Below are 19,415 nucleotides of genomic sequence, written 5' to 3' on the forward strand. Positions count from 1 at the left end.
CACAGTGAGTTTCAGTACAGTCAGAACTATGTAGGGAGACCCTTTCTCAAAAAAGAACATATATAACTAAACAAACAAACAAGCAAGCAAGCAAATAAATAAATAAATAAATGAGTATTTTATTTTATAGGAGTTGCCTTGGTCATGGTGTCTCTTCACATCAATAGAACATAAACTAAGATATATACCACTATAATTTTTATATTAAACCTCCAAATATCTTTAAGATATATATTTTAATGTATATTTATTTTGCCTACATGTATGTGCATAAACTTCTTGTGTGTGAGATGTCCACAGAGGACAGGAGGTGTCAGATTCCCCTGGAATTTGAGTCACAGATGGTTGTGAGCAGCTATGTGGTTTCTAGGAATCAAAACCAGATCTTCTGCAAGAGCAGTCAGTTCTCTTAACTGCTGGGCCATCTCTCCAACCTCAAGAATCTAAATACCTTAAAACAACATCAACTAACAACAAATCCCCTTCTCTTCCTAGAATTTAAATAGAAAAGGCTACTTGAGATGGTGAAAACCAAGCTACATGTAATTAAGTGGAAGAACTGAAAACCCAAAGGTTGCGCTGTTTGAAGAAACTGTCTTGCAAGAGATAGACAGCAATACTGCTTTTGGTTCTTTATGGTCGTCAGAGAAATGTCAGAGACTGAAACACAACATAAAGGGCAGAGAAGTAGTGTCAGAAGAAGAGGAGGAAAATAGAAGAAAAAGATGAGAGGGGTCTTTTCCAACTCCAGATTTCATGATTTTAGATCTGGGCATCGGTGTACTTAACTCAGAAGGTAGCAAATGATTGGCAGAAAATATGATTAGTCTTTGAATGGAATCTTATTTGCACTGTCTTGTTGTCATAGCTATTCAATTTTTAATTTCGGAGAAAGAGTCCAATAGATTCACACTGACAATATATCTCTGTACACATCCTTCCATCATCGGACAGTTGCCTTCTGTTTGACACGAGTTTGATATTTTCCTAAAGGAGCCACTGCAGGAAATATTTAGCCCACTGTTTAATACAAACTAGCTCAAACTCCAAACACAAGCTTGTTTCTACAAATACACAGCTTCTCATTACTTTCTTTGTGCATGCCCATGCCTCCAGATTCCCTTATACATGCATCTGCTTTTGAGCAAACAAGTTGGCTTAAGCATCTGTTTGTTGTGCAGAGAAATTTTCTCTAGAATTTTAGTTGATAAAGATTTTACCAGGATATATAGAGAAAGTTCTCATGGAAAATAACTCAGGAAATGGGGATTCGAAAGCTCTTCAGTTGGGTAAGTGTAAAACTGTCCTAAAAAGACAATATCACGGGGTTCAGCGGTTAAGAGCATTGCCTGCTCTTCCAAAGGTCCTGAGTTCAATTCCCAGCAACTACATGGTGGTGTTCGACCATCTGTAATGAGGTCTGGTGCTCTCTTCTGGCCTGAAGGCATACACACAGACAGAATATTGTATACACAATAACTAAACAAGTAAGTAAATAAATAAAAAAGACAATTTCACCATTCCATGGACTGCCAGTCCCATGAGACAGCACACTTCTATGGCAGGCACTGGGCTTATCATGACTGTACTATAGCATGCCAATAACCTGCCACCAAATGATTTGCTCCTAATCTGTCCATTCTAGGAATTAAAAACATCATTTTAAAGATCTGAAAGTCATCCAATAGTAAGATAGTTCCTACTTGTATAACTAAACAACTAGGCCCATCCTTTTCTTTTTTTTCCAAAGTTTATTAAATTATAATAGTTTCCATTTCTGCCCCTCCTCCCAACACCCTCCCACTCCCTCTACTCCATCTACTCCTCCCTCTCCATCCCTAAGAGCAGTCAGGGTTTCCTGCCCTGTGGGAAGTTCAAATTCCTCCCCCCTCCCTCCAGGTCCAGGAAGGTGAGTATCCAAACAGACTGGACCCCAAAAATCCAGTATATGCAGAGGCAACAAGTCCCAGTGTCATTGTCAATGGCTTTTCAGAAAGACTCCGGGCCAGCACCATTCAGAGAATCTGGTTGGATCACGAACATGAAAAAGGAAATCAGGACCGCAAGGGGTGCGATCACCCACTGATACAAGGGGACTGATCTAAGGAGAGTTCACCAAGGCCAGTTGGACTGGGACTGAACGAGCACATGATCCATCCTTTTCTTATAAAAAAAAAAAAGGCGGGAGTTAGGCATAGCAGGTTGAAGGAAATGGGATGGTAGATCCTCAAGACTGCTTTCTGCTTCTTTGTGGGCATAGAAGTCTTTCGGGGAGGGGGCGCTGAGAAAGCTGGGAGCTGGTCATATCCTGGGGTAGCTGGTTGCTTTCCTCCTATCCACAATTGTGGTGTGGAACTGTCCAACGTGTTCTTGGACTTGGCAAGGTGTTGACAGAGCAGAGAACAAAATTAAGTTTAGGAAGAAAAAAAAATTCAGGACCAGAGAATTGGGAGGGGTGTATCTGACCTGTTTGAGGTGAATTCTTTAATTTGGCTCCCTAGAACTCACAAGAATTCATACGTTTAAGACCCTACACTGTATAAACAGCAGCATATTTATGTCAGAATGGCTGTGACAGATGCTTTTCACTATGGAAAGTATCTGTAGAGCAGTACTCTGCCAGAGTTACATCAGTAGATAGAGGCGATGGAAGGCAGCAGGACAGAGAAATGTGATAAACTGCATTTGTCCTCACACCTTTATACCTTGTAGGCATACATTTTAATAGCTTGCATTTGTGTATCTTAAAACACCCTTTATTTAGAACATGTTAAGACATTATACTGAAATTTGTTTGGTTGTCCTTTTAAACTGACAAAACCTCTCAGCTGTCAAACTGCATCAGAGATCTTTGAGAAGGATAAAATTTTACTTGGGAAGTTATTGATTAAAAAAACTTGGTTATCCTCCTAGAGCCTCTCCTCAGGCTCTTCCATGGTCATTGAGGGTCGTATTTGCCTTTTGCTATTTAGCGCAGGCCTGCCAGATTTTAGAAGATCCTGTATATTGGGAAATCTGTAGGAAGACAAACCTACCTCGGCCTGAGCAGCTGGGCAGTTGACTCCATTTGATTCTTTGTCCACATCTGAAGATCTTCAGTTTAAATGAAAGGCAGTTTTTCCTAGCGGTCAGCACCTTCGCTTGATGAAGGGAATTTCAGATGGACATCGTTCTGTGCCCATCTGTCTTCTGTCTTCTTTGGAGAAGGGGTGTGACTGCTAGGAGCCAAACTGTCTCTGTTGTGAAAAGTCTGTTAATAGTTAAACTTTTAAATGCCATATTCCCCATCTCTCTGAGTATTCGATGGCCATTTATTGGGTATGGATAAGTTATGACTACAGTATAGAATCTGCCTGGAGAGCTGAGTCCAAGCTTGACTGCACTGTTTTTTAATTTAACAGGTGAGATTTATACTTATGAAAGACAAAGAAGAAAAATCTGCTTGCAATAGAAGGTTAACAATAGAACTGACAATAGTGAAGAACAGCTCAACATACCCTAAAGCAGGATTGCATTACATATACAGTATTTTTGTAATAAGTACTGTCCCGCTAGGGGCAGAGCCTAATGTGGAGAACCTGTTGCCAGGACTCTTTAGCCAGGGGCGGAACCAATAGTCTCTGGCTCCTTCTTTGTTAAGCTCAAAGAAAATGGTGGGAGCCATGGTAGTCCACACAGTGTAACTCTTTAAATCTGACCATCTGTTGATAGAAGTTAGAAATGTCAGCCTGTTTCCCACGGGTGAAGCAGAAAAATAAACGACTGGTTCAGGCTATTATCCATTCATCCACAAGATCAGGGCACCCGAGAAAAGGAAGTCGCCCAAGAAGGACTAGGCCAGAAGGAAAAAGTATCCCGAAAAGGATCCATAGATCCGAGGGGCCTGACCCTGAAAAACAAATGCACTGCTCAGTGATTGCAGTGCTAGGGCAGAGGCCGAGAACTTTGAGGGAAATGTCAGAGATGATCTTACCAATTGTCCCAGCAGACTGGCGGAAAGTTGGGAAGTGGGCTGGTAGAAGGTCCAGGTTTAGGATTTTTGCCTGCTATGCAGCAGTGACAGAAACAGCGCTCCATGAATGGAAGAGAGACAAAGATTCTGCTTCTGCAGTGGGAGGCAGGTACCAAACGGACAGAGAGCCCATTACACTGCCAAGCCGTGAGCCAGAGCCGAGCCTGCTGGACAGAGCAGGGCCTGGCAGCAGAGGGACGGTTAGCATGGGTGTGAATACACACTGGGAATGAAAGGCAGATAGAAAAACATTGAAAAAGTAGGCTGCATTTCTGACTATCACTGGCAGAATGTAAGCTGATGTTAGGCAGCTAGGTAGCTTGCTTTCTGAGGGGTGGGGGAGTTGGCGCAGTCTCCATGACTTAGTCTCCATGAGTAAGGCAAGAAGATCCAGAGATCGAACTCCAGTGTCCCGGAGGTTCAGCATGGACCCTGGCTCAGGCTGACTTTGGGTCGTCACTCAAAGTCCAGGGCCTGTGAGAGCAGGTGGGCACAAACCTAACTCTCCATCATCACATGGAGTTGGAGACCCGAGCAAGGGGCTTTAAGCCTGATGGGCAAGCGGTTGACAAATACTGGACCATTTTCATGTGGGGGAGCCACTGCCGAGCAATTGCACACTCATGGAGGCATGGTCAGATGTGTGGGAGGAACCTACCACTTGATGTTGGGTGTAGAATTACCAACACCCAACAAAACAGTGATTTTTAAGTCAGAAAAATGACCGTATAGAAGAAGAGTCAGATGACTACAGGATCCATGGCAGTTCTCAACTGCAAGGGATATCCTGCCGAGTTTACGACATTAATGTTATCATTCATAATGATGGTGACCTGAGGCTGGTCCCACCAGGGATGGTGATGGGTCCTTGGAGACCTCAGAGGGTCCCCTGGCAGGTGGCCTGACGCCTTGGTGGGAGTCAGACAGATAGATATGCCAAGGAGAGAAAGCTGGGTTATAGAGTTTATTTAGTGGGTTGGGGGGGGAGGGAAAAGGGGAAGGGGTAGAAAGAGGGGGAGAAGAAAGGGGGGCAGAAGCTGCTTCTCCAGATGAAGGGCAGACAGACAGAGAGAGAGAGAGAGAGAGAGAGAGAACTAGAGAGGAAGTGGGACATCCACACAGAGGAAGGGAGGTTGGGAGTTGGCGGTCTTATCTCTTAAAGGGACAGGGTACCCAGGTGAAGGGCAGGGCAGCAGATTACAACACCCATCCCACTGCTCATCGAGTAGATGCTTTGTCAGTTGTATTTCTGCTGACAATCTGAAGAGTGTGGCAGTTGGGGACTTCTGACACATTGAGCTCCCTTCAGAAGAAAGTATCAAATGCAATTAAAGATTCCTGCTCAAGGGAGACTCTTTTGACCCTTGAGGGTTATAGTTCAAGTGCATTGTGCTTTCTGCGTTTTACAAGGCCATTTCTATTTCCAGCACAGTCTACAGAGCTTTTAGAAGTCTTAGAACTGGTACATTGTTACAAGAAAACATCACATTCTTGGTAAATGTTACGGTTCATGGCTTTTGTTCATATATTCTTTTTGCCATGGCACATCTAATAAAATGAATCTTTAATTTTGGAGAGGGTCCTTGGTCATAATGAATATCCTGACATTTGAAAAGCTGGGTTTGAATACTGAGACTAATCTAAAAGGCTATTAAAATACAACATGTAATATGAGTTTGAGAAACCCACGAGTCCTTAATTAAACTCAGCTGTGTATGTGTATTAAAAAAATGTTATAGTCAAACTACCAGAAGTAAAGTAATTAGCAGATGGTATGTAGTATTAACAAAATATGAACTTCTGTTTTCAAACAAGGGGTTTATAAGTTTAGGCTCCACAGAGAACACATTTGATGCTTTCAGACCAAAGACGGAACTCAGCAAATGGTAGCAGCATGGAAGGACAAGAAACATGGTTTGAAAACATAACTTCTTATCACTTTCTGGGAATTTGACTTGTTTTGTTTTGTTTTGTTTTGTTTTTGCATTAAGGTATCACAAGACTTCTTAAGACACTATCAGGGTATGGTGTGGTATAGCCACTTAAAAATATGTTTAATCAATAATTTAATTAAGGTTTACACCAGCATCTGAGATTTTTTTCCCCTCTTTTTTTCTAGAGAAAAGTTTTCCTGCTCGTGGGTCTCTCAGGCTTTGCACAAAAACCAAACCAAACAAGAAACCATGGCAAGTTTTCAAAATTACCAAAGAATTCACAACCAAACTTCTCCTAACCCTGCATGTGGCTAATGTCTGTGAGACTGGATTCATGCAAGGAGTGGAAAGTTCCTGATGCCCTGGGGTTGACATCAGGGCTTTGTCAGGCACCTTAAGGTGACATCAATCTTGTGGCGGATCCATGAGACTGTGCTGCATCCACTCAGGAAATAAACCTAGTTCACTTTCATCACCCACGGTCTGTGCTTTCCTCGTTTGAAAAAACTATTGGTTTCCTTCCGATATAAAAGGGTTTTTAATATATAATAAATTGAGATAATATAATGTATTTCCTTCCCTTTCCTAGCCTCTAACACCCAAGTTGCCCTCTCCAGATTGTTTTCCTTGTGTTCTAGAGATAGTATGTGCACATCCAAGTAGAACATGTGAATGACACCCCTAATAGACACCGTACAGCATCAGGAAACATCAGTGAGCATCCTATAGCCCAACCTCATATACTTAGCAGTGTGTCTTAGACTACATTCTGCATCTGCACTTTTAGATATATGCTCTTGTTCTCCAGCTGCTGTTGCTTCATTGTACAGTTATACAGTAAATTATTTGACAGACGGATCCTGAGATCTGGACAACCACCTTAGCAGAAATGACAAGTTTCCACTTCAATGAGAGATTCCATCTCAAGACAATCAGACAGAAAGCAACAAAGGAAGATATATGACATGTTTTCTGTTCTGGCCTCCGTGTGTATGTGTGTGGGTACCCACACAGTGACATGTATGAGACATACGTATTTATCTGATACGCTTAATGCCTGTTTGCCTTGATTCCCTTTCATCCCTTAAATTCCTATTTCATGGATAGTATCTCTGTGTGGAGCTTGACATGGTTCACCTGAGTTAGTATTCAACTCTGGAAAGAAGTGTTTCCTAGACACAATCCTGCTGGAGCATCAGAGCCAAAGGCAGAAAGAATCAGTCTGAGGCTGCACTTGCAGGGAAGTTTTTAACCTTCATCCTCTAAGAGAACAGAGGTCAGAATAAAATCTCTACCTTCTCCCCCACTTCATAATGTGCCATTAAAGAAACATAGTAATTGTTTTGTGCAGAAGATTGTTCTAGGCACTTCAAAAGTATGAATTTTTAAATCGTGGTGAACTCCATGGGGTAAGTGTTGTAATCTGCCGGCCTGCCCTGTGACCTGGGTACCCTGTCCCTTTAATGGATAAGTCCTGCCCACTCCCAATCTCCTGGAGAGGCAAGTAGATCTCCATGATCCCCTCCCTTCTCTCTCTCTCTCTCTCTCTCTCTCTCTCTCTTCTTGTCTGTCTGTCTTTCTTTGAAAAGCAGCTTCTTCCTCTCCCTCCCCTCTCTCTTTCCTCTTTCTGTTCTTCTGTCTCTTCCCTTTTCTTCCCCATAACCCCTTACTCTCATACCATTCCCAGTACCCACTAAATAAAACTCTACATGCAAGCTCTCTCTGCACGGCATATCTGTCTGTTTTACTCCCTCCAGGGAACCCTCCGTGACCTTGGGTCACGAACGTCATGAATGATAAAGTAAGTGCTGCATTACCACCACCACCACTTATTTTTTAGATAACAAAATGGCAAGTCCAAGATTACACATTCATAAGTAGTAGGACCAGAATCCAGACCTCGAAAAGCAGGCTCTGGAGACTGGATTTTTTGTGACTGTAGTATATTCTGCCATCTTTCTAATTTTATAGTCACAAAGATTCTCTTCTGTAAAAAATTCTTGTTAGACTCCTCTGAACCCTCTTGACACAGCCTCACCCTGGCCTGTGTATGCCATAAAATGCTACCATGGGTAGTCTCTAACGCACGAGGCCTGCATTGCTCAGAACAACTCTAGTCCCTTAGCATTCCTGTCTGAGAAAACTTGAGGTTGCCAAATGAATTCACTGATTGTCCCAAACTCCTATGGAAATGCAGGAGCCTAACCTCTTTGGAAATGCAGGAGCATGACATAGTTGCCATGGTCAGAGGTGTTAACAAGACTGGCTCCCTTCTGTTTTAGATAGCTAGAGTCCCTGAATCTCTCGTCACCCTCTTCCTTGCTTTTTCATTCTCCCTGTGAAACACCATCAGCTGTCACTGTATGAATCACAGTTGAGTCCAACTCAAGCTGGTGGGTTCTCCCTGTTGACAGTTACTGTGGATTACAACTTTCCCTGATTACATTGCTTAGATACAGAGTTTTCATTCATTTGCTTCTTCCTGGTTCTGAGTTCTACTCAGAAAGATCCCCAGCAGAGATGAAGCCCAGCCTCATGTCCTGGTCCTACTATGTGAGATGAAGCCCAGCCTCGTGTCCTGGTCCTACTGTGTGAGACGAATGCCCAGCCTCGTGTCCTGGTCCCACTGTGTGAGACGAATGCCCAGCCTCCTGTCCTGGTCCTACTGTGTGAGACAAAGGTGGTTTGGCAGTGTCTCACCACACTCATAGTTTCCTTTCTGCTTCTCTTCAGAGTTGAAAACATGCAAACACTAGCATTCTCTCACCCTGGTCTTCCTGCCCCCCAGCTTGACTTGGCTTCAAAAAAGAAGTCCATTTTATGGGACCTGCTTGTGGATGACAGTTGTCCCCTAGCCTTGTTAGACATGGAGTTAGTATTCAGTGCTCTGCAGTTCGAAAATTAATTTCGGAAAGAAGCAGCTTCAGTTCTTTTTTCAGCTGCTATTTGTTTCTTTAATTGTTAATTCATTTTTGGTTTATTTATTGCTTCATATATATGAACATTTTCCTTGAATGTCTGTACATGCATCACTTTTTTGGGGGGCCTGGTCTGGTGCCCTCAGAGGCCAATGGAAGGAGTTGGATCCGCTGAAACTAGAGCTGCAGATGGCTCCAGGTCATCTGTGTTGGTGCTGGGAACAGAACCCAGATCCCATGCAGGAGCAGCAAATGTCCTCAGTTGCTGAGTCATCTCACAGGCCCTCTCTGCTTTTCCAAAGATGGAATGTAAAGTTCAAAACAAAACTCATCAATGAGACAGGATATCAACTCTAAAATTTTAACTTTGGATTTATTGAAGTTAAAATGTTTGCCAGAAATAACTACCATTATAAAATGGTAATCTTACCATTAGTCCTACCATTTGGATAGGACTAAACCATCTTTTCTGATGATTGCATGCCAGTACGTTTTCAGTTTGTGTGACAAGAAAGTCAGAAAAGTCTGTGCTAGGTGATTCTTTCCTAGCTTGAACTTCTCTCTGCCAGAGGTTTAAATTAATGCACAGCAGACAATGGACCAAGCTGGAGAACATCCAGCCAGGCCTTGGGTCTCTTCCTGGTGTAAGTGTTAATACGAATGGGCAGGGATGTGAAACACACAGGACACTGGTGAGATGTCTGTATGAACTGATCCTCTAAGATTGGTGAAGATGCAGACAGTAGTCCAGTTTAGTTCATTTTACTAAGAAGCAGTGGTTCTCAACCTTTGGGTCGTGACCCCTATGGGGGTCAAATGACCCTTTTACAGGATCACCCAAGACTACCAGAAAACACAGATATTTACCTGTCAGGGGTTGCTGTCACCCCAGGTGCACCAAGTTTTATGTGAAACATTTTTAAACTTATGACCTTGCTAGTTCATTTCTTTACCCAGTCACCCATTTATCTATTTTTATCTGATAAGCATAGTGAATATACAAATAGAGCATAAATGTTTGTGCTTGTCTGAATCTTCTTCTTCCAGAAGGTCATGGTTCTCTAGACCTAGAAGGGTGTGTGTGTGTGTGTGTGTGTGTGTGTGTGTGTGTGTGTTAGAGAAAACAATAGTTTTCCATACTGCATGTCAAGTATATAGCTTGCATTGGAATAGCTATGTCAGGAGCATTAATATGATAAATCACAGTTGCATTAGCAAAAGACAAACTGTGTCTGAAGAACTAAGGGAGGTAATCACTCATCCTTGTATATGTCCGGTGACAGGAGCCATCGCTAGCAAGTTAGTCACTTATCATGTTCAAAGAAGCCAAATGTTTCCTCATTCTCCCAGAAATTGAACATTTTTTTTCCTCAAATGCTTTGCATCTATTAAAAATACTCATTCAAAGTGCCAGAATTCTCTGGAAATCAACTCAAAAATGCAGTCGGCAAGGCGATAGGATGCATCCACTCTCTGAGAACCAGCTGCCCTAGATGACAGTGAGGACCAGCTGCCCTAGATGACAGTGAGGACCAGCAATGGCCCACTACCACCAGTGATGTAAAGTTCCTAATTACAATTATCCACCTAAGACAAAGTTAAAGTGTAAAGTGCTGTCTTTATTTGACTTTGATTAAAAAAGAAAGTTTGGTTTTAAACTTTAAAAATGCACTGTTCTAGTGAAGTTCTTGGTGTAAGGAAGTAAGAGAAGGTGAACTAAACGCAGTGAGCATAAGAAGGCTACTGAAACAACAGAAGGAGCAGAAATAAAGATGAATTTCATGAAAATGTTAGTTAATATCAGTGAATTCAATGACCAAGTTCGACTGTCTGCATGCCCTTGTTCCTGCTTCATCCCACACCTTTCTCCCTGCCCGCTCTCCTCCCAGCCTTGCCTTCTGCCTCTCTGTGGAAAGTTGGTATGGACCACACACATTCACTTCTTTCTCCTGTACCTCCACTACACTGTCACCTCTCCAGATTGACTTTTGCCTTTTCTTTGGCTTTGACTCCTTTTTTAAGTGGTTGTACTTGTTATGTTGATCTTTAATTCCTGATCATGACATATGATTCCATAGTTTAAATTATTGAAAGGATGATCGTATGGTCTCTGACCATCCAAACTTACTGATGTGGGGCATTATGCACTGTGTTGGTCACTATAGCAAAATACCCAAGATAGCCAGCTTATAAAGAGAGTATATTTATTTCGGTTCACAGTTATAAATTGGTTGGTCTCATTGCTTCAGTTATATGGCAAAGCAGCACACTATGTGACAAAGAAAAAATACTCACTCATGTTCAGGAAAAAAAAGTGAGAGGAGAAGGGCTGACTGGAGGCTTTCAACTCATTGAAGTTTTCTCTATCAGCAACCCAAAGACCTCCCCCTGGACCCACCTAGTAAAGGTCCTGTAGTTTCCTGGTATCCTCATGCGGATACAGCTCTTTAGCATTGGGCCTTTGAGAAAGATTTAAGTTATAAAGCAAAGCTGGCAGTTACCCATCCCCATTTCAACTCAGTAAAACTTGACAGTATAAAACATATATGTTCTTTGTCTGGAAGGGATGGGATACACAGAGAAAGAAGCTAAGCCTGACGTGACTATTCCTATTACATACCACTGGGGCCAAAACTCTTGCATGCATGTGTGTATCTGAAGATGTATATTAGTGTGTGTGTGTGTGTGTGTGTGTGTGTGTGTATACACCTGTGTATGGAGGTCTGAGGATAGCCTCTAACCTCAGGTGCCAACTACCTGTCTCTTTTTATTTATTTATTTAGAGATTGTCTCTTGCCCCACAGGGTAGGTTGGCTGCAAGCAAGTCCCGGGATCTGCCTATCTCTCTGTCCTCAGTACTTGACTTACAAGCTCACACCACTATGTTAGAATTTGGTTGTTTTGTTTTGTCTTTAGAATGTGGGTTTTATGGATAAAACTCAGGTCTTCATGTTGCAAACTAAGCATTTCACTGTTTGCTCTTTCTCTCCCCATCCCTAGGTAGGACCAGACAGCTTAGAAGGAAGACACCTTTTCTAGAAAAAAGGTCATACTGTTTAAAAGAGAGAAACTATTGAATCCAGTTTTCCATATTGTTCACTCTATAATTTATTTATTTGCTATTAGTAAATACTTTTAAAGGCAAAGACTTTTTTGCTTGTTTACTTAGTTGGTTGGTTCCTTTGAGACAGAATCTCCATATTTAGTTCAAGTTGGACTTGAACTCACTATGTAGTTCAGACTTACCTCAAATGTGTAGTCTCCTGCTTCAGCCTCTTAAATCCTGGATTACAGACACACACCACCATGCCTGCCTGGAAAAAAATCTTGTCTTTTCATCCACAGTAGGTGGTGATGCTTTGATTCTAGCTTGTTAAGCCATCTTTGAATGTCAAATGAAAGAACCACAGGAAATAATTAAAATTTTAAAACCTTTTCTTTAACCTCAGTGTGTTTATTTGCCATTAACGGGATCTACACTGTGGGAGGAAGAGATTTAGCGTCTGGAAATTACAGGCTTGAGCTCAGGGAGACCTTCCATTGAACTAGATGTGTGATGTAACTAAGGCAGTTAAATATTCTCTCTCTCTCTCTCTCTCTCTCTCTCTCTCTCTCTCTCTCTCTCTCTCGGTAAGATTCTATATTTTAAAATTCTATCTTGATGAAATTGTCAATGTTTGAAATTGTCCCATAGAAATCTCCCTCCTCCCAGCTTCTCCCCCATCGCTCCTCTCCCCCCAGATACACCCCTCTCTCTCTCACCCTCCCCTCTAGAAAAGAGCAGGCCTCTGGGGATATCAACCAAACAAGGCACAACAAAATACAGTAAGACCAGGCACAAACTCTCACATCAAGGCTGGGTGGGGTAACTCAGTAGGAGAAAAAGAGTTTCAAAAGCAGTTAAAAGCCCCACCCCCACCCCCCAGCAAACACCAAGCCAACTCGGAGGACCTTGTGCAGACCGACACGGGCTTGTGATTGCCGCCTTAGTCTCTGCTTGATTGACTCTGTGGACCTGCTCTCCCAGGTTCCTCAACCACTCTGGTTCCCACAATTTCTCCTCCCTGCCTTCTGTGGGGTTCTCTGAGCTCAGAGGAAAAGAATGGGATAGAGACACCCAACTTGGGCTCTTTCTTCAACTAATGCTTGACTGTGGGTCTCTGGGTCCGCTCCCAGTTCCATTCCCCTTTCTGATGATGGCTGGGCTAGGCACGGATCAACGAGTAGAGCCGAACTCATTAAGGAATGGTTTCATTGACTTTCTTTTTTCAGTCACATATGGTTCTACCCCTGGGTTCCTGGTCATCCAGGCAGTGCTGGGAATGGGCTCCCTTTCATGGCATGGACTTCAAATTAGACCAGTCATTGGTTGGCCACTCCCACAAGTTCTGCGTCACCATGGTACATCTTGTGGGCAGGACACATGTACTTGGGTCAAAGGTTTTGTGTCTGGGTTGGTGTACCATTCCCATCACTGGAAGCCTTACCAGGTTACAGAAGATGGTTGTTTCAGGCGCTATATCCTCCAGATGAGTATATGAATACATCCTTCCTTTATTTCTGTTCCCTTGAATTTATGAGACCTCTGCCTTGGGAGAGAGGTTCTGGAACACCACACAGCATTCTAAACTTTATCTCTTTCTCAGAATAAAACTTGCAGAATTGCTTGCATCAGAACCATCTGGTACTTGGTGTCCTGGTAAATGAATAAGAGTAGCTGGAACAGGGTCTGTGAATCTACACTTTATTAGTCTTGTTTTATTCTTGACACATCCTAGTGTTTGGATTACTTTTTCAAAAACAAGTCCCTTTTCAAGTCCCTTCCTTATTTTGAATAATGCAGATTGGAAACATTAAGTGGTCTGTCTTCCCGAGAGAACAAAGAGAAAAGAGCCTGCCAACAGACGCTCTGACTCTAAATGCAGCCATGGGTGCAAAGGCTGACAGCAGCCGCCCACACAGGATCCCAGGTCAATGCCTGAAACTAGGCTCTGCCTGCCCCCACAGTTTTCCATGTAAGTAACGAATTGGGGCCCACTAGATTGCTCAGTGGGTCAAGGTATTTGCTTCTAACTTGGAACTCATTTGGTGGAAGGAAAGACCCAGCTATCCCAAGTTGTCCTCTGACCTCTACACATGAACCATGGTACATGCACAACCGTCCCACACAAGTACTTAATTACTGTAATAAATAGTTGATTGCCTTTTGTTCCAGAGACTATCACTTGTTTCACAGAAGGCTCAGAATATGTGCCATGTGGCTTTATCTTATTTTGTATCAAGTAATTGTGTTTGATTCAAGGAGATCTGCAGGTGCTGTCTGGGAAGGCTTCAGAAATCAATACAGCCACAGCCAGGAGTAAATAATGTGGCTTTAAAAAGGTCAGCTTGAAAGAGGGTGCAGCCTATGAAGTGATTCAAGGCCACATGGCCAGTCAGTCTTTCCTATATAGGGGATTATTAGAAACTGCACAGACAGCCTTCCCCCTCTGCAAAGAAAAACACTGATGCTTCCATGAGCTTGCTTTGCTCTTGCAGAGGCAATAGGAAATAGCAAGGTGATGGGAGGATTAGTAATCTGTATTAGTGATGTTTCTGCTGCTGCCCTGACCCAAGGCAGCTTAGAGGAGAGTTTGTTTGGACTTAGGGTTCTGTAGGGAGAATTCTAATAGCCAGGAAGGCATGGCAGGGTGGTAGGATCAGGAAGTTGACTGATCAATTCTTTGTGTACACACAGGAAGTAAGGAGAGAGATCAGGAAGTTGAGTGAGGCTATAAGCCCTCAAAGTGATGTCCAGTGATGTACTTCCTCCAGCAAGGTTATATTTCACAACATCCCCAACTAGCACCACCAACAAGGGAGCAAATGTTCAATTAGAGGAGTCTATGGGGGACACTTCTTAATCAAACCACCACAAAGCCACCGACACCCAGTCCGTAGCTAAGTCTCAAGGAATAAAGAAACCAGACTTGTTTTCAAGGATATAAACAATAATGCTATACAAATCATATGGTAATCCACACAACTTAGGTTTATAAGACTCCAAAATTTAATCTATAGGCTGACTGGTCTGTAGAGCTCACTGGGGTAAACGGTGGCTTGCTTACATAATGAGCAATAAAAACTGGGAAACAGAGAACCATCTCAGGCACTGTCATTTGGTCACCTGAGGCTACTTCCAGAGGCCGGAAAAACAGCCATGAAAACAAAGGAGAGTCCTGGGCAAGTGGTGAATGCAGGCTTCATGTTTGGGATTCTAAGCCTGCAGTAGGCACTTGCTGCATGCTTGGTGGTCCGATGATGGCAGCAACTGGCAGTGAGACAGAGCTCCCCTCTCAGCCAGCTGCTGTCTGTTCTTCACGGGCTGTTTGTCAGGAGCTGTCCTGTGGTAGACACAGCCCCACAATATCTGGTGCCAAGATTTGATTTGAAACCAAATGGAAAAGGACCAAACAGTTGGTGGATATTGAGGTGTTTCTGAGTTACATTGCTATCACTGTGGTTATCAGAGACAAGGGAACTTGAGCTCCCACGGCTTATCTTTAAAAGAGTTCAGATGCTGCAGCAGAAACTAAGAAGGGGCCATACAAATTAGTATGATTGGGGTAATTTAAATCCACTCTATTTTTCTTTTGGCAATGATGGGGGTTGAACCTAGGAATTGTACATGTTAGGGAACTCCTCTACTAACTAGCCATATCCCTAGCCCTTCTTAAAATTTTTTTTTCTTTAAGTTTTGAGACAGCTTTGAACTTTCAAACTTTGGCCCTTGACCCACCTACCCCAGCATTTCTAGTATCTGGATTACAGAATTGATCCACTAGAATATGTAGGGATAGGTTATTGTAAGTTTTAAAGGTATTTTGTTTATATATCATGTGTGTGTGTTTGCATATTTGTGACCATATGCACTTAGAGACCAGAAGACAGCTTGGGAGGGTTGGTGTTCTCCTTCTCCTGTGTGCATTCTGGGGATTGAACTCAGATGATTAGCCTTGGTAGCAAATACCTTTATCTGCTAAGGCATCTCACTGGCAGGCTATTGTCAATTAATTAGCTATTTATAGTGTTTAATAGAATAAAAATCTTCCTTTAAGAGGAAATGTATCAAAGGATTAATGATTTAATAAGTACATTCAACGAATTAGCTTACTACTCCTTAAAATAAGCCATACATACAGAATTTGCTTAATTAACCCAGTTGTTTTTGTCCTTGTATAACTAGTGGCATCAATGATGCTGGACTGAGAATTGATTATGAGAACATATCCTGTGAATGAGACATGCCTCCCCTGGAAATGATGTATTCACCAGTATTCACATGCACACAGTGGAATCTTCCTCAGCTATGCATATATCAGTATCCAGAGCCATATTACCAACAATGGGTTTATTCAGACCCAATATTTATGCATCTGCCTCAGCTCAAATAGAAATTTTAATAACAATTTAATCACAAGTCAAAGCATTTACATCAACAATGAACTAAAATGGAATTGCCAGAATTAAACAAGCTTGGGTCCCTGCAGTTTGTTCACTCATCGAGCTTCATCGCTGGGTCTGTAGGTTACACCTTGCTCTGTTGCTTCAAGTGAAGCAGGAGAAAGTGGTACATGAGGAAAAGAATGTACCCTGGGAGAGCACTGTGCAGACATGAACAGAGAACATGTGTGCCCAAAATAAGAAAGCCAGAGACTTCTAATCATAGTAATAATCACGATGAATCATGGGCATTGGAAATGATGACACACAGCTTGGGGAAAAATTGCGGGTGACTAAGTAAGAAGCTATTTTCTTACAAAGCTAATCCAGACATGCAGACTATGCAGTAATCTTTGGAGGAAAATTATAGAAGACAAGAAGAGACCCAGGCTAGGCCTTACACTATTTGAAAGGCATAGACTAGTAAGCTGTAAATTCCAGGTGTTTTGGGTAATAGCGTCATCGAAATATGTATTGAGATAAGGTGGGGTGAGGTAGCTGGATCAGAGGCTACAGAAACTGCCATACAATTGGAAAGATAGGAGGTGCTTGGATCCCCAGCACCCACATAAATACCAGGTGAGCATGGTAGCCTGCCTGTAATCAACACGAGTAGGAGGCACTGATTAGACTAGCTGAATCCAGGCTCAGGACCCAAGAAAGAGACCTCACCTTAAAATATTCGGCAGAGAGTGATGAAAGAAGCCTCTGCTCATACACAGAGACATGTGCATGTGCACCACACACACTCACATGTACTCACACATGTGAACACACAAACACTTGTTAAACATTGGTTATTGAAAGATATATTAGTTTAAAGAAACAAGATGTCTTGGTAAACAAATTTTAAATTTTGGTTGTGAGCCTAGCCTTCAATGACTGAGCCATCTCTTCAGCCCTATAAACAAATTTTAGAAATTAAAGACTCAGACAGCCACTGCAAGGATTGGACCTTCATCAACTAAATGTTTTATTTGCACACATGATTTTTTTTCTCTTATAATATGACTCTACTTGATATTCTGCTTGAGTAATTAAAAATAAAGTAAGGAATATTCTTATTTTTTTTTAATGCAATGTCTCTTGGTGAGTTACACTGTTGCATTGAAGCCTATGTTACAGACTACAAGCAAGCTTCTGTGAACCTGAAAAGTGACAGTTTTACAATTCCAGTTTGAGGTATAATATGGTGCTTGTCTTAGGTAGTTAAAATGAAAGGGCGATGGGTCCTTAGATTAGTCTGTGAACGCGTCTAATCAAAGTTGTCAGTTTGTCAGGAAAATTGCTGAGTCACCTACTTGAGCCAAAATGATCAACTGAATTTTTAAAAATTAAAATATTACTGGGCAGTGGTACCGCAAGCCTTTAATCCCAGCACTTGGGAGGCAGAAGCAGGGGGATCTCTGTGAGTCTGAGGCCAGCCTGGTCTACAGAGGGAGTTCCAGGACTGGCTCCATAGCTACTGAGAAACCCTGTCTCGAAAAAAAAAAAAAATTAAAATCTTATAGCTATCCTGGTAGCTCAGGGCTGTATCATGGCTACTGTAGAGGCCGAAACAGGAAGATTACAAATTCAAAGCCTGAGTCAGATATACAGTTACTTCAAGGTCAGCTTGAGAAACTTAGTAAGACCTTACCCAAAACACAAAGTAGAAAATGAACTGGGGATATAGACCAGAGGTAACATCTTGACTAGCATATACAAAGGCCTGTGATCAATTCCCAGTATTACAAAACAACAACAAAAATCTTATTGAAAGAAGTGAAGCTATCACTATGGAACTAGGAGGGGAATAACAGCCTAAGGGCTTGGATGTGGATTAGTGATGAAGCCAGGTCCTGTGCAAAACCTCGGGAAGAGGGAGGAAGTGGCAAGGTGGAAGGGAGACAGATTTCTCTCTTGAGAAGGACCTGCTCCTAGTGACTCCTGGATTTCCAGGTAGCTTATTTCTTGTCTTGTGCCTGTCAGGAAGGAATGGCTGTCACTGAGATGTCAGAAGATCTCTCCTGAAGTAGGAGGTTCCTAAATCCTATACAGGCTTTGAAACTTGCCATAAAACACTTTTTTTTAAGACCTTGAGATGCTTGGAGTTGAGGGTGCAGCTCAGTTGGTTGAATTCTTGCCTAACACACATAAAGGACTGGGATCAGTCCCCAACACCGCTTAAACTATGCATGGTGGTACACACCTGTGACCCCAGCACTCAGGTGAAGTCAGAAGGATTGGAAGCTCAAGGCCGTCCTCAGTTTAATAGCAAGTTTGAGATCAGTCTGGATTAATCACGACCCTGAGAATTCTCAATGTTAAGAAAATAGTTTCAGTTTGTTAGGAAGCTGCTTCTGCTGCCCCTGCTGAAGTCTAGCATTTTTCTGTGCAAGACTGGTGATGCTGACTGTTCTGGGAGTTTCTTAAAATTTAAAGTTCTTTAGGGTGCCAGGGTCTGTCACTTGTGATAGTCATAGAAAGAATTAAGTAATGAAAACTGTGTATGTTTCTTCTCCTAGACCTGATCTCCAACTCATGAAACTGTAGAAGGCAGCACTTAAAGCTCCTAACAGAGGGAGGGAGGAGGAGATCAACCCAGGCAAATTATTCTAATAATAATAAAGCAACTCGGGTTGTCTGTCCTCTCAGCTTCACTAAATCCAGGTGCCACCGAGACTGATGACAGCGCATAGGTCTAAAGCAGAAACTCACAGAAGCAGAGACTTTTACCACCTGCCTCACATCAGCATCATTCACAGGGAAGGAGGCAGATGGTACCACGGTGACGAGCTCTACCCTCATCACACCGCTTACAGCAGGTCAGAGGAGGACTCGGCTCTTCTGACTTCCGGGCCATTTTCATTCAACTACAATATACTGTTTCCCGGTGTAAAATGTCTCATTCAGCCCATTTTATTTATGTATCTAGTCTTAGAATGACCCCATTGAGCACAGGAAATGAGCCCAGATGACGGTTACGGTAAATAGCACCTCTGGAAAGACACCATCCTTCTGAGTGATGTGCTTTTTTTTTTTTCATGCTGGAAGATTATTTTCACTTCAAACATTGTAAAACATCTT

Source organism: Myodes glareolus, chromosome 14 (genome assembly GCF_982192425.1).
Source record: "Myodes glareolus chromosome 14, mMyoGla1.1, whole genome shotgun sequence".
Classification (NCBI taxonomy): Eukaryota; Metazoa; Chordata; class Mammalia; order Rodentia; family Cricetidae; genus Myodes; species Myodes glareolus.